We start from the raw sequence: 15932 nt of genomic DNA, 5'->3' as shown, positions 1-15932 counted from the left end.
CCCCCGTCCCGGGCTGGGAGCTGCTTCACAAATTGGATTCTGCAATTTCATTGAGAATCCTTAATGGGAGATCTGAAATAGCAGAGGACAGAGATTGCCAGGGTGTCTGCCCTCCAGAAGAGTCCTGTCAACTATTGATTGGTCCCTCCGAGCCCTAAAAGTCACAGTCCCCAGCTCCAGGAGGTCCGAGGGGGAGAACAGTCTTCGGTTTAGAGGGGCAAGTAGGTGGAGAACCTACTGGGAAGAGAGTAGCTGTAAGAAAACCCTTCTCTTAGAAAAACAAAGGCAGGTTACAGAGCAAGGAGAGGAGCAAAACCCCGCCTCCTTCGCTGACCCAGGAAATACGATGGAGAACGTTCCCGTGATGTGTCCATTGAGAATGAAACAGATCTGTCCCCTTTCTCTCTCCTGCTTCTCCCTTTGTGCGTATTTCCCGTGCAGACAGCTTTCACGGCCTCTCGGGGTCTCAGACGAAGACAAGGCTGGCGACATTACGTCGCGAGGGGGCAGCCAAGTACGACACATTGGAAACGCAGGCCCTCAATCTTCCACCCGCTGGAGAGCAGTGTTATCCGCTTCCTCTGAGGGGTCCCTCTTTTTTTTCTGGGCTGGAGAAGTTTCCTGTAATACATTGGCCCATTTTACAATCCGTTTTTCCATTGGCTTGGAGTAAAGAGTGGAAAAACAGAATGAATTGTGGAAAGAAGCGGAACATAGGTATAAATGTCAGATGACAGGGTTTTACAGGCACATGGAAATCTCCCCCCTTCACAAACCATTGTGATTATTTTTAGACTTAGAACTGGTCTCAGGGTGGCCCGAGAGAGAGGGGACGGAAAAAGGACATCCCAACTGCTACTCTGTGGTTCAAACCAGTGGCACGTGTGCGTCCCTCGATTCAACAAGTAAATATGTTCACCACCTGCCATATATGAGCTGGGACAGATGCCGTGAGGAACACTGAGGCGACTTACCCGCAGCCCGTGCCCTGTGCCCTGCATCTGGCTGGTGGGTGGGTGACAGGGTCACCACCTTCTGCGGCTGGAAGTCCAGAGGGTCCCAGTCACCAGGAAGACACGCCCCGAGCGCGAGTGCGAGGAGGGAGAGGTGGCATTCTGTCGAGGGAGGGAGGTGGGGCATCAGGAGTTGCTTCATCAGGTTGGTTCAGCAACGACACATATCACTTTAACATGTAGGTCGTTGGCCAAAGCAAGTCATGGGGCCGAGGCTGTCGTCGATGGGGCAAGAAAGTACAATCTTTTGGAGCAATGACCTAGTTTGCCACGTTGGTGTACAGAGCGTCCTGATGGCATAGTTTGGGCTCAACCTGCTGTTTTGCAAGTACCAGCCGATTTCTTCCCCGGGAGCCTCCAGGTGTCCCAAGTACGCCAGCTCCTAAGTTCACCGGGAGGAAGATCCAGTATTTACCAGGAAAACCATGGGCAGACCTAGGGCAGGAACAGCAGAATTGAAAGTAAATGAGCAGATAGAAAAGAGGCTATGGAGGCAGGATCCATGGAACTGACCGGCCAACCTCTGAGGACTTTGGGAACCTGACAAAAGGATTCCAAACCGGATTAGGAAGAAAAAATCGGCAGGAGTGATGTGGAATTTTTGATGAGAAGAGTGAGTAATGGGGGAGACCTATCCCGTCAACAGTGAACATAATAGAAAGCTAGAATAATGAAAGCGAATGGCATTAAATCAAGAATAAACCAGTAGATCAGGGACAGAACAGAGAGCTCAAAAATATATCGCTTGATGTGTTTAATTGCATTAACATAGGAGGGATAGCTTGATTAATAAAGAGTTAATAAGTCATTTGGGGGAAAATTGACCCTTTAAACAAAATCAGTCAAGAGTCTTGCTTCATCCTGTATCCCAAATAAATTTTAGTTGCATGAAGGAAATACATGAGTAAAATCATGGATGAATTGGAAGAGAATATAGGTGCTCTCTGGATAAGTTCTTTCTTTCCATGTGTAAAAACAACAGAAAAAAATCCCTAAAGAAAGAAATTAAGAAATTAACCACTTAAATATTTTAATTTCCATATATGTACATATGTGGGTTTTTCCTAGAGAAAATGAAAAGCCAAAAATGAACTATGAAGATACTTGTCCAAATATATTAATGTCCTTAAATGCACAAAATACTCATGCTAACTAGTAAGAATAAGACGAGGACCCTAAAAGAAAAACGAGCAAAGACCACAGGCAGACAATTCAGGGAAGAGAAAATGTAATTAGACAGTAAAGAGTTGCACACGAAACACAGAGCAAATTGCCAACCTCAGCAATAATAAAAGAAATCCAAGTGCGCAGAGGGAGGCAACAAGCTTTGACTTAAGTGAGCAAAGATTGGGAACATGCAAAGGTGTGAGTGGCTTTGGGGAAAGGTACCTCTTGGCATCTGTGCTCATACGTTCGACAGGTTCACACCTTCCACAGGTTCACACCTTCCACAGGTTCACACCTTCTACACGTTCACACCCCTTACAGGTTCACACCCTCTGCAGGTTCATACCTTCTACAGGTTCACACCTACAGGTTCACACCTTCCACAGGTTCACACCTTCTACAAGTTCACACCTTCTACACGTTCACACCCCTTACAGGTTCACACCCTCTACAGGTTCACACATACAGGTTCACACCTTCTACAGGTTCACACCTTCTACAGGTTCACACCTTCTACAGGTTCACACCCTCTACAGGTTCACACATACAGGTTCACACCCTCTACAGGTTCACACCTTCCACAGGTTCACACCTTCTACAGGTTCACACCCTCTACAGGTTCACACCTTCTACAGGTTCACACCTTCCACAGGTTCACACCTTCCACAGGTTCACACCTTCTACAGGTTCACACCTTCTACAGGTTCACATCTTCCACAGGTTCACACCTTCTACAGGTTCACACCCTCTACAGGTTCATACCTTCTACAGGTTCACACCCTCTACAGGTTCACACATACAGGTTCACACCCTCTACAGGTTCACACCTTCCACAGGTTCACACCTTCTACAGGTTCACATCTTCCACAGGTTCACACCTTCTACAGGTTCACACCCTCTACAGGTTCATACCTTCTACAGGTTCACACCCTCTACAGGTTCACATCTTCCACAGGTTCACACCTTCTACAGGTTCACACCCTCTACAGGTTCACACCTTCTACAGGGAGTGCCTGGTGCCAGAGGTAGAGCCCCTTGATCCAGGAGTTCACTTTCAGAAATCTGTCTGGTGGGTCACTCATGGCTCTTTCTTCTAGGGAACTGCTTAGAGACGTGGCCAATGATCTGAGTACAAAGAAGGTTGTCAGGATGTTCTTCTTAGCGTCAACAATTTGGGAACAGATAAAATGTCTAATGCCTGGGGTTGATCAAATAAACTGGGGCCCAGTTAAGAATAGAACAGTATATGGCACGTGCAAAAAAAATCATATTAAAAAAAAATCTCCCATGGGCTGCTTAGCAGTAAAGTGCAGGGAGCATGGAATGCTATACTTTGAATAGATACACAGGTCAAGAGGCGATAATTTCCGCCCAATACAACATAGAGTCAGTCTCCGTCCGACTCCGGTCTCCAGCCTTTCTGGAGGTCACCAACGTATCCACGTTTTTATCATCCTTCCAGGGATACTGTCTGCCAGACTATTAGCTGGGGCAAGAAGAGATGTGATTTCTGCATCGAGAAGGTTTGAGGATGTTCTCAGCAGGACAGGAGAAGTTGAAGAGAGAGGGTTCATCCATGGCGGTCCGCCGGGGAGAAGGGAGAAGATAATGTTGCCATTGCTGCTTTTAGGTGGGCAGGGGGCGATGCAGGGAGAAGATGCAGAGGCTCTGCAGAGGAGGGGCTGAGGGTGGGAGGGAGGAGGGGTGGGCAGGGGTCCTTGGGTGTTGGAAAGATTCTGTGCGTCCGCTGCATCAATGTCAGTGTCCTGGTCGTGATACCGTACTATCGCTTTGCAAGAAATTACCGTCGGGAAAACTGGATAAAGGGCTCACGAAATCTCTGCGTTAGTTCTAAAGCCTGCGAATCTACAATTATCTCAAAATAGAAAGCTTAACTGAAACGTTTAGATGTCACGATCAAGGCCCGTTCTTAAACCGGTTTTGAAATTGGAAGCTTACGTATTGGTTAACTTTTCATCGTGAGGCCGTCTCCTTTCCTTGGCAGACATTTGTCCGAGGGCTGGTTCTTCATCCTTTACACGCGTGTGGCCCTGGAGGAAAGCGTGCCCGTCATTTTCTTCCATTGGTGGGACTGCCAGGAGCCCCTGGTATCCTGAGGGAAGAGAAGTTGCTGAAGACAGGAGATCCTGTGCACAGAGGGTTTCCTGTCTTTTCCCCCACTCTGTCTTTTATCTTTTACTTTTAAGACACAGACGTTGAAACACAACAGGGTAGAAACAGAGCGCGTGTGTTGGGGTCTGAGCATCGGGGTTTGTTGCTGATTTTACCGCTTAACTAATGGAACAGTGTCAACCTCGCCGAGCCTTGGTTTCCTCATCTGTAAAATGGGCCTCAAAACAGAACCTACGCATCACTGAGAGGATCTAAACCAGGGGTTGACTAGTAGTGGTCCCTGGGCCAAACCCAGCCGCCCACCCCCCCACCCCCCCGTTTTGTGGATGCAGTTTCATTGACACATACAATCTGTGGCTGTCCTCATACCACAATAACGGGGTTGAATAGTCGTGACAGAGACTGTCTGTCCCACAGAGCCACTTACCCTCTGTCCCTTTACAGAAAGAGTTTGCCAGCCGCCGGTCTAAATGATATGAAGTATGTGACAACGTTTAAAAATGCTAAAACACGGGTCACAGTTGCTGTTAAACACCTTTAGCAACAGACCTCTGTTCCCCTGAAAAGCGAAATCAGGTAGACTGGCTTTTCTCACACATGGTCAGTCTGAACAGGTTGATCTTAGCATTTGGATAGCACGACCCCTGATAAGTCTCACGCAAGACGTTATTAGTAGTTTTCCTTGCAGGGAACAGCGTTTTATAAGTATATGTATGCGTGTGTGTGCATATGTATGGAAAGGTGTGCACACGTGTGTATATCCACATAAATGCACACACGCATATCTGTAAGTCAGATAACACTTTTTTGTATTACAAAGCATCGAAAGTGGAGTCCACATATCTACCGGCTGGATTTAGCAGTTGTTAGCATTTCGCCGTATTTGTTCCGTCGCCTGCAAATCTGTTGATCTCCAGATCTACGTGTGGATAGTCCATTGAAAGCAACCTGAAAGCAAGTTGTAGACATCATGACCCTTCACCCCTAAACCCTTTGCCAGCATTCATGTCCAACAGCGAGGAACTTTAGCGTATGAAACCACAAGACCGTCGCCTACTTTTCAATGAAAAGTAACAAGACCCCCCTCATATCACCTACGATTAAGATTTCTCCAATTGTTCACACAATATGTTCCTTGCATCTCGTTTTTGTTTTTGTTTTTTTTTCAAACCAGGGACCAAGGAAGTTTCCCTCATTGTATTTGGTTGTTATGTTGCTTTTAATCCAGGCCCCACGCCCCCATCCTTGCCCTTTCATGACATTGACTTTTTGAGGAGACAGTTGTAGACACATCTTGGAATAGACAGCGGACTCTTGGAAGGCTGGGCGACGTTCTTGTTTCTTCGGTGTGTCCCTGAATATTTAGTACAGCCACATCTTTGGAGCTGAAAACGTTCTTTGGACTTCCTGATCGTGCTGGATCGGGCGTGCTCTGGGCAGAGGGGAACAGGAAGCCCTTCCCACATGAAACTCACTAATAAACTTCCATTCCACAGTTAGGTGGTTACCCTAAAACACTCAGGCTTTGTGCTGCCAGCCATGAGACCAGGGCTCAATTTCTTCCTTGCCCACTGCTGCTAGAAGAGGGGACCTGATTTGGTCTTCCGTTTTCGTAGTTTAACAGGTAGCGAGCAGGTCACGAAGGGTGAAGAGTTGAGAAAGCCCGAAGTGGTGCTCCAGGACAGGACAGACAGGGCTCTGGGACAGTCTCTCACCTTGCCATCCCGGCCCGTAGCTCCTTTTGGTTACAGACCCAACCCAGGGAACCGCCCTCACCTCTGCCCTGACCCTCCCTTTTTCATCACCCCGTGAACTCACTCCCATTTTTTAGATGAGGGCTTCTGTGTCCCCCTCACTTTCAGAGCGCTTTTGCAGGTAAATGAGCCTAGGTCTATGCGGGGAGAGGAGTCACCCAGGACAGGAGAGTTTGGGACCTCTCTCCCAGCTCCCCCCTCTCTCTTTTTTAATACTTATTGATTTGTTTTGAGAGAGAGACTGTGTGTGGGGAGGGGGGGGAAGGGGCAGAGGGAGGGAGAGAGAGAGAGCAAGAGAGAGAGAATCCCAAGCAGGCTCCTCACTGTCAGTGCATAGAGCCCCTTGAGGGGCTCGATATCACAAACTGTGAGACCGCGACCTGAGCTGAAATCCAGAGTCCCAGCCAACTGAGCCACCCAGGCGCCCCTGTCCCCTCTCTTCTGTCACCCGGTTTGCCTTTGGTCACTGTGTTTTCCCAGTTGGAAGTTTGCCTCTGGATTCTTTTCTTTCGTTAATTAAACGTTCCAGGAGACTGGGGGTGGTTTAAGGAGGGAATCCTTGGAGATCCCAGGGTCTTGTCAACAGTGGAGACGGGCCAACATTATTTATTTGAAACCTTATAACGCACGGAATTAGCATTGCATATTTTGAAAAAAGAAAAGCTTGAACCCGGTGTTTTGAGCCAGAAAACGAGCAGAAAAGTTTGGCTGGGTGTGCTGAGCGAGCCCCTGAATTTCCTATAGCCGATAGCCGCCCCTCCTTCCTAGAAGTCCCGGGTGAGCTGGTTTCCAGCCACGGGGGCGATCTTAAAATAGACTGTTAGGTGTAACAGCGAAGGAAAAAGCGAACTCTGGGAACTTTGGAAGCACAAGGGAATGCAGTCTTGACTGAAACAATTACAGAGGAATGAGAGAAAACAGAGCACGGGTGTTGGAGCAGCCGAGGGTCAGACTGCCCTGGAGCCTTCGTCTTTGCTCGGACAGAACTCGAGAGGTTACGCGCAGCTCAGAGGAAGAGCCCGAGTTTTAAAATTATTATCATCATTATTATTACTGGTATATTGCTTTAGGATGCCCGGCCACCTAAGAATCTGGAGCACTCTTACGGATTTTGTAGCAACACCCATGTTTCTGTGACTGCGGTAACCGAAGTCTGTTCTTCACCAAAAATGTAGTCAGTCTTCTGTCATCGGCTCCCGGCACCCCTGCCTTTCCCTCTGTCTCCCTCTTAGCATCTCTCAGGTTAGCATCCCCTTCTCGGCAGCTTTACTCCATCCCCCTGACTGGGGACATCCCCCCGGTGATCCTTCTGGAGGGATCTACAATCAGTGACAAGCCGCAAAGTTGCCGTGGAACTTCTGTTGCCCTCCTGTCTGTAAACTCTGGGAACGCAGACACCCCTGCACCTCCCAGGCTGCCTGGCAAAGGACAGGTGAGCTCACTTCAGGCCTGTTTCGGTGAGCATGTGAAGACAGGAAGAACTAGAGACGCACGGCTGCCTCACGGAAGCCGGCCAAGAATATGGACAGATAGCTGACCGATGAGACAGGCATAACCCATGGAAAGTATGGAAAGCACCTTTGAGAAGCTCAACCCAGGCGCACCTGGGTGGCTCAGTTGGTTGAGCACCCGACTCTTGATTTCTGCTCAGGTCATGGGATCGATCCCCACGTAGGGCTCTGCACTGAGCATGGAGTCTGCTTGAGATTTTCTTTCTTTCTTTCTTTCTTTCTTGCTTTCTTGCTTTCTTGCTTTCTTGCTTTCTTGCTTTCTCTCTCTCTCTTTCCTTCCTTCTTCTTTCTTTCTTTCCTTCTTTCTTTCTTTCTTTCTTTCTTTCTTTCTTTCTTTCTTTTCCTTCTTTCTTTCTTTTCCTTCTTTCTTTCTTCCTTCCTTCTTTCTTTCCTTCCTTCTTTCTTTCCTTCCTTCCTTCCTTCCTTCCTTCCTTCCTTCCTTCCTTCCTTCCTTTCTCTCTCTCTCTCTCCCTCTGCCCCCTCCCCTGCTTGCACTCTCTCAAAAACAAAGTCAACCTAAATCAGATTCAAAGAAATGCAAATTAAAATAACACCCCCTCCCCATCAAATCAGCAGGGAAGGAAATAAAATAATATACGATGCTGTTGCATGAAGGAGATTGGCACAAACTCCAGAAACAGTTTAGCAGAGCAGTGGTGGGCGTAATAGTAATTATGGTAACATCCCCACTCACAGTGTTTGCTGAGGTCCTGCTCTGTGCTGCGGTAGAGTTTTATATATCTTGTTCCATTCAGTCCTCACCATGGAACAATCCTATGAGCAGGCCAGTTGTATCATCCCCTAGATATAAATCTTCCTAAGTAAAGATTTGGTGCATCCATAGATTCATAGGAGCATTATTTATCTGGGATATCTATTCCACAGATTATCCTGTTGTCGTTCAAGAGTTGTTTATGATAGACACAAAATACCACGGAGAATGTCTTTGATGAAATTTTATGTGGCGACAGACTCAGACAGACTTAAACCTCATAGGACCTTAAATGGCGCACTAGCCACCCTGATCGTAAAACTTGACCTGAAAGCTCTAGACTTAAGGGACAAGAGCGAGATCCCACACTGCACACCTAGCAGGACTGTACAGGTGCAAGAATCCCACACAGCCATGCTTAGAAAAGACTAGAAGGAAATCCACCAAAATGGTAACCGATTTGGCTTGCTTTCATTTCTTCTTTGCACTTTTCCATAAGTCTCGATTTTTTTCTTTCACCAACATCCTTACTTTTTATAACTCCTTTAAACGTGTATTCATTTTGAGAGAGAGAGTGAGCGGGGGAGGGGGAGAGAGAGAGAGAGGAGAGAGAGGATCCCAAGCAGGTTCCGCGCTCATCGTGGAGCCTGATGCGGGGCTCGAGTCTACAATTCTGGGAACATGACCTGAGCCAAAATCAAGAATCGGGTGCTCAACCGACTGAGTCACCCAGCCGCCCCATTACTTTTTATCATTTTTAAAACATTTTTTAAAATTAAAGGTCTGTGTGCGGGGCAGTTTCGGGGGAAGCAGAAAGGAAGTATTTCCGTGGAGGAAGACAGATTATGGATTTTTCAAACTATGTCGAAATCCAAAGAGGTTGAGAAGGGGGAGGTCTCACTGAAAACCTGGCTCCAGGAGCGTCTGTGGGTCTCATCACCTGCGCAGGCCTTTGTGTCCTGAGCATTTCACCTTCTGGTTGGTGGCCCACTGCAGGACTGACTCTTGGGAGAAATACCCTAGCGATGAGAAGAGACAGGAAAGATTTCCTCCAACATATTCCTTATTCCCTGTCTAGACTTGATTCGGAAGACAGTCGGGGTGGCTGAGTGTCCTATTCCTAAAATGCGCCTATGCCTCTGGGACTGTGCAGTAGAGGTATGATCTCATGGAGGCGGTGGCTGAGATGCCCCCGTGTTCCCTAGCCACCTTCACACTGTATCCGGTACTCACTCTGTTTGGCCCCTCACTCTGCCCCCCACACCCTCGGCAGAATTTCTCTTTAAAACCCTACTCTCCGGGGCATCCGGGTGGCTCGGTCGGTTGTGTCCGACTTCGACTCGGGTCATGATCTCACGGTGCGTGAGTTCGAGCCCCGCGTCGGGCTCTGAGCTGACAGCTCAGAGCCCGGAGCCTGCTTTGGATTCTGTGTCTCCCTCTCTGTGCCTCCCTTTCTCTCTCTCTCTCTCTCTCTCTCTCAAAAATAAATAAATAAATAAATAAATAAATAAATAAATAAATAAATAAATGCTAAAAAAAATAAAATAAAACAAAAAACCCTACTCTCTAATCATTGAAAGCATTTAAGTCCCAGCTCGACTATCACCCCCTTCTGCCAAGTGTCTTGAGTCACTTCCCACTTAGAGATTCATTTCTTCTGTTGTGTCCTCTTAGTTTTTCTTCACCCCCCCCCCTTTTATACCCTGGTTGTATTGCACTAGAACCAGACACACACTCACTGTGTGCGTCTGAGTTTAGTTCCACTCGTCTAGGTTTTGTGTGGAAGACACTCATAGATGCTTGGAAGCGGAAATGGCCGCGTGAAATCAGCTACCCAAGGAGACTGGCCCCTGGCGGGGAACCTGTGGACTGCAACCTTCCCCCGTGGCTCAGAGCCTCTAGAACTGGGATTCTCTCTGACACTGTCGGATCCATTTTGGAGGCATGTCTGTGGAGGTTTGGCTTTCATGGCAGAGGGGCCCTGTGTTCACTCCGTCATGCTCCGCGGATTGTGGGAGTGTTTGCTTGTGCAAAGCTCGTGGCACAGAAAACCTGTCTCTAAGTGTGATTTGCAGACGAGGAAGGCGCACCGGTTCCTGATCGCCACAGTAGTGCTGTTTAACAAGTAGCCCCCCTCAGCCCCCCGGGGGCTTAAGACCGTGAGCACTTACGTAGCTCATGGGTCTGCAGGTCAGCGGAGTGGTTTTGCTGGCCTTGGCTGGGCTCGCTCATGTGCCTGGGGCTTAGCCGACTGTCCGCTGGCCTGGGAGGGCGCTGGCTGGAACGCTTGGGACGCCGCTCTGCTTTGTGTAGCTTTTTGTTCTCCGGCAAGCTAGCCCAAGCCCGTTCTCGGGGCAAGGAGGAGGTGCAAAGGCGAGCAGAAAGGCCAAGCACGGTTTCAAGCCTCTCCACGTGTCCAAGTGTACCAACATCTCATTGGCCAAAGCAAGGCTCACGGCCAAGCTCAGAGGCTGAGTGGGAGGCTTCCGGAAGGTTACAGGGCTGAGTGTGGACGCTCGAGGGGACCAAGCGGGGCGGTTATTACCGCATTCAGGTCCCAGAGAAAGGAAGTCAGACTTACAACATACACCTTAAACTCCAGCCTGCTTGGCATGCAACGCTCGGACGGAGCTCGCGGAGCTATCTTGGCCTGATTTCCTCTTTTTTATATAGAAACCTTTTCCCCCTTGGACATGCAAAGAGGAGCAAACGGACCACTTGAGAAGGCTGATATTTTGGAAGACTATTAACCCTGTTAATAGTTAATAAGGAGGGATGTCCCCTGTGTCCCCTCCTACAACTCACCATACGCAGGAGAGACAGATATATTCAGGAAATTGTAACACAATATGGCAAGAGCCACCCATTGTTCATAGATTATTTTCTTAATATGCGGTGCCGTTGCAGTCTTCAAGTGGTCTTAACAGACAGTTGGCCCCTCCCTGTAATTCTTTCCAGAACATATCAGGGTAACATTTAAACTTTTTTTTTTTTTTGTAAGCCGATGGTCTTAACTTTGGTGGATATCGTTCACTTTTAACAGGCTAACGGACAGAAATCCCCTAGGGTAGGTCATGTGAGTTGACGAATTCTTTGTGTAATTTGTAAATACACTCTTTGAAGGACACATGGCTCGTCTGGGTCCCCCAAACACAGAAGCTGAGACAGGCGTTGGAGGCAGGTACTTGATCCGGGAGGGGATTCTGGGAAACACAGGCAGGGGAGTGGGGAGTGGGAGCTGGAAAGGGAGAAAACCCCAAAATGGGTGCATTAAGGAGCCGGTTACCACTGTGGGCAGCTGGGGCTCGGGCCCATCAGGGGTCTCCTTTAGCATTGCACGGACCAGCCTGGAACATGTCGCACTGAGGAGTGGGCAGGCTGGGCTATTTATCGGCTGGCTCTCATTCCTGATTGGTTGGGTTTGCCCTGGAGTCATCGAACCCGCAGTTCTCTTCTGGGCTTCCCTGGGGACAGGCTGAGCAACGTCCAGCGTGAGCGCAGGTGGGCAGGAAGCAGAGAGGCAGGTATGCACAGGAAGTACTCACTGCAGCTGCCAGTGAACGGAGGCAGGCCAAGGGGCTCAAGGGCAGGGCCTCAAGGGCACTGAGACCCTTCGCAGGGAAGCACACACCTCAGTGCCGAACCGTCTGCCAGGGCTTTGTTGAGACGCTGGGTTTGGGCGTGTGGACCTTAAGGAACTCCCGGGCTAAAATCAGTGTGGCCGTGCTCGGCGAAACAGATGTGAGCTTTCCGGCGCTGGTCGATCTGTGCTGAGCGGGATGCTAAGTTATTTTTTAAGGGTAAACTTGGCACTCCTCAGCGGAGCGGAGGGTTCCTACGCAGACACCTGTCCTTGTCAGGCTTCTCAAGGTCAACACACAATGTTGGCTCAGGCATGTGGTTCCATTTATAACTGCCAGTGTGGAGCGGTGCATGCTGGGTACTTGCCAGGAAGCATAATCTTAAACTCACTGCTGCACCACATCTATTGGGGACTTGGCTGAGAGCAGTCTTTATGGAAGGCTGATCTGCAGGGCATGCGGCCCTTCCGTTCTTCTAGAACAGGATCACATGCTTTTGCTATAAAGAACCAGATGGTAATTATTTTAGGCTTTTTGAGCCAGATAGTCTGTTGCTTTCACTCAGCCCCACTGCTGTCGCTCAAAAACAGCCCCAGACGACGCGTTAAGGAATGGGCGTGGCTGTGTGCCAATAAAACTTTATTTACAAAAACAGGCTGTGGGCTGGATTCGGGCCATGGGCCACGAATTGCAGCCCCCTCACTCTAGAAGGTCTAAAGTCTAGGGGCGCCCGGGTGGCTCAGTCGGTTAAGCGTCCGACTTCGGCTCAGGTCATGATCTCACGGACTGTGAGTTCCAGCCCCGCGTCGGGCTCTGTGCTGACGGCTCGGAGCCCGTGAACCTGCTTGGGATTCTGTGTCTCCCTCTCTCCCTTCCCCTCCCCTGCTCGTGCTCTGTGTCTCTTTCTCAAAAATAAATAAACATTAAAAAATATTTTTTAGAAGGTCGAAAATCTAACACTGGATAGATCAAGGCAACCAGCACAGGGTGCCGTCCCAGGACTGCGGTGTGACAGACCCCGCAGAATGAACTCACGTGACCTAGCATAGAGGTTACTGTTTATTAACCTGTAATTAGTTGCTGCCTTGACTGGACTGTAAGGAGTAACACAGGAGTAACATCACTGGATAGTGACGGGGTTCGTAGAGAAACTGTCTTATCAAAGTCACCCTGGTGTCCAACTTCAGGGTGTTTGGGGGGATGTCAGCCTTGACACCTTGTGTTGTTCTTTTGCAAACACCTGAGAGTACAGAGCAATTCGGTCATTTTTTGCCAGGGACACTCTGAGTCCGGCTGTAGAACCAGATTTTCATTTTCACTGTGGCTTCTGGGAAACTGAGTCAGGGCAGTTTGGGTCACGGTCTCGAAGGATCCTCAGCCTTCCACGGGGTCTCTGTTTCATTTTCTGATGACCAACCATGATGAGTGATATGTTTTCTCATAAGCTGCCTCGGATCCCTTTTGGAACAAGGCAGGAAAGAAAGCCAGAGAAGGGAGGGGAGGGGACAGGATGTCCCTGAGGTTCTGGGCTTGGGTTCCGCATTTCTCTCAGGCGCCTACGTGGCCACAGCTTGAGATCTTATTTGCTTCACCAGGAAATCTCCTCCTTCACTAGCTTCCTCATTCTCCCTATGCCTGGGAGGGCTACAGATCCTTCCGTGTGGACCCCGGGGCTCTCTGCAAAGTGGGGCTCTTGTCTGTAACAGGCCACTTCTTGTCATCTCGTGACCAACGGGCCCACCTCTCAAGGCTCCAGAGCATTGCGGAGACCGCGTGGTAATTTGTAACAAAACTTACCTCAGGTGCAGGTCTGGGGATGACAGAAGGGAACTTGCAGTGCAGAAAGAACAAACTAGCTTGGAGACTCTTTCAGGAGCTCTCTGTGAAAGGTTGGCGAACTGAGGCCTGTGGGACAAGTCTGGCCCGCTGTCTGTTTTTGAACAACCCTGAAAGCTAAAAATGATGGGAATAATGATGGAAAAAAATCGAATGAATAACCTTTTATGACACGTGAACATTATACGAAATTCACATTCCGGGCTATGAATAAAGTTTTATTAACACACAGGCGTGCCCATTCACTGACATATTGTCTGCGGGTGCTTTGCCCCACGATGGCAAAGATAAGTCGTTTTAGGGAGACCGCTCACCTACAAAGCCTGAAATATTTATTATCTGGCCCTTTACAGAAAACATTTGCTGACCTGTTCCCTAGACCAGGGTCGTCTTCTGTGTATCCCTCTTGTCAGTCTGGTGGTTTCTATTTCTGCGGCAGGAGCTCCTGAAGTTTGCACCTGCTGTTCCCTCAGCCTGGAGGGCCCTTTCCTCTTTCCTCCCCAATCTGCTCCTCACCTGCAGGTGTCCTTGACCTTCTCGACTGGGTTGGCTTCTCCTCTTGGCTTCGTAGCCCTTGTCACCTTCTCAATTTTATGCTTGTCTGAGCAAGGATTTGATTAGCATCTGTCCTGCCTCTAGACAGTCTGCTCCATTCTTCAAAGCGACGTGAGGCAGTTTAGAGGGAAACATAAAATACTGCGTGGGACAAATGCAGGTGCCTGGTTTTGCTCAGCGTGTCCCCAGCTCCTTGCCAGGACCTAGAAGATGCTCACCAAGTATATGTGGGCTGAGCAAATGGCAAGTTTGGTGGGAAGGGGAAGGAAGGAAGACGAAACCACAGTTAGAAGGGGATTCAGGGTCAAGCAGTCTGCACACTGGTCAGAACTGGAGTCTGATGGTGGCTTTGGAGTTTTGGCTCTGTCACTGAGCAGCTGTGTGATCCTGGGCAAATTACTTAACATCTCTGGGCTTCATGTGGACAATGGGGATCATCATAGTACCTACCTCAGAGATGTGTGAGGTCTGAACATATAAAGTGCTTAGCATAGAGCCTGGCCCATAGCGAGTGTTTGTTGTTGGTTGTGAGTTGTGTTCTGCAAAGGATCTGCGAAGTCCTAACCTCTGGTGCCCGTGAATGTGACCGTACTTGGAAACAAGGGCCTCTGCAGATGTAATCGAGTGGAGATCACACTGGATTAAAGTGGGCTCTAATCCAGTGACCACTGTCCTTTTAAGAGGGGAGAAGGCCGCGTGAAGCCAGAGGGCAGCGATGAACCCACAAACCAAGGAATGCAAGACTGTCGGTAACCACCAGAAGCTGGGAGAGGGTCGTGGAATAGATTCTCCCCCAGAGCCTTCAGAGGGAGCACGGCCTCGCCGACACCTTGTTTTTGGACTTCTAGCCTCTAGAACTGTGAGGGGACACATGGTTGTTGTTTCAAGCCCCCCCAGTTGGCGGTCACTTGTTATGGGGGCCCCAGGAAACCTGTACAGTGTTCCATAATCCCAAGGCCGTCATTGTTCAAGGGGAGAGCTAATGGCGAGGGAGAGGAGGATGGATGATTAGGCACCGTCTATATTTTCTTGGGCATTTGGGTCCATGCACGGAAGGCACTTGTCCGTGGGCTGTGCCTCAGCCAGTACCAGGTGGGCATTGGTGAGCCAATGTGCTGGTTTCCTGGCCCCTTGGTTGGGCAACTGTGGGGTAGGTGGCCTCCTAGGATTCCCCAGCTTGGAAATCCTTTCTGGGCTCCCCTCCCTTCTCTGTCTCCCTTCCCTGCTCCCCGTTCAGGGCTTCCTGGGGTCACCTCCCAAATATACCACTTCCAGTCACGTTCTGGTCTCAGCTTCCACTTCTAGGGGAGCGCAAATTGAGCGGGAGAGTTTGTAGATGGCGGGTGGACAGGGCGCAGGGATCATCCAATGGATCAAAATCCCAGGAAAAGCTGAGGGAGGCTTGGAGTCAAGGGCAGGTGGATGAGTTACCCTTGAGGAAGAGAAGGGACACTTGAGGTTGGAGAAAAGAACATAAAGATGGTTATAGATGGTGGTAACTTTGGTAAATGAGAACCATGAGCTAAGAACCCATAGGAAAGAAACCAGTGCAATAGACTTCTTTACCCTCTTTTTAAAAATCACTATCAAAGGAACACATGTGCATCAATTTTGAAAAAAATCAAATAATCTAGAATAGTGTTCTAGTGGTGAATGACGGCTCCTTGCCA

At 49.1% G+C, this 15932-nt stretch overlaps 1 long non-coding RNA gene across 1 annotated transcript; it reads right to left on the bottom strand.

The window, feature by feature from the left end:
- Positions 1-258: 258 nt before the first annotated feature.
- LOC122232769 lies at positions 259-11013 on the bottom strand. The gene is made up of 4 exons (XR_006210163.1): positions 10462-11013; positions 4140-4293; positions 975-1448; positions 259-621 (listed from the first exon to the last, which is right to left on the bottom strand). It is a non-coding gene; the product is annotated as an uncharacterized LOC122232769 (long non-coding RNA).
- Between the last annotated feature and the right edge of the window lie 4919 nt (positions 11014-15932).

This window comes from Panthera tigris, chromosome D3 (assembly GCF_018350195.1).
Source record: "Panthera tigris isolate Pti1 chromosome D3, P.tigris_Pti1_mat1.1, whole genome shotgun sequence".
Taxonomy (NCBI): Eukaryota; Metazoa; Chordata; class Mammalia; order Carnivora; family Felidae; genus Panthera; species Panthera tigris.
The sequence above is the reverse complement of the archived record's forward strand: the minus strand, read 5'-3'. Positions and strand labels throughout refer to the sequence as shown.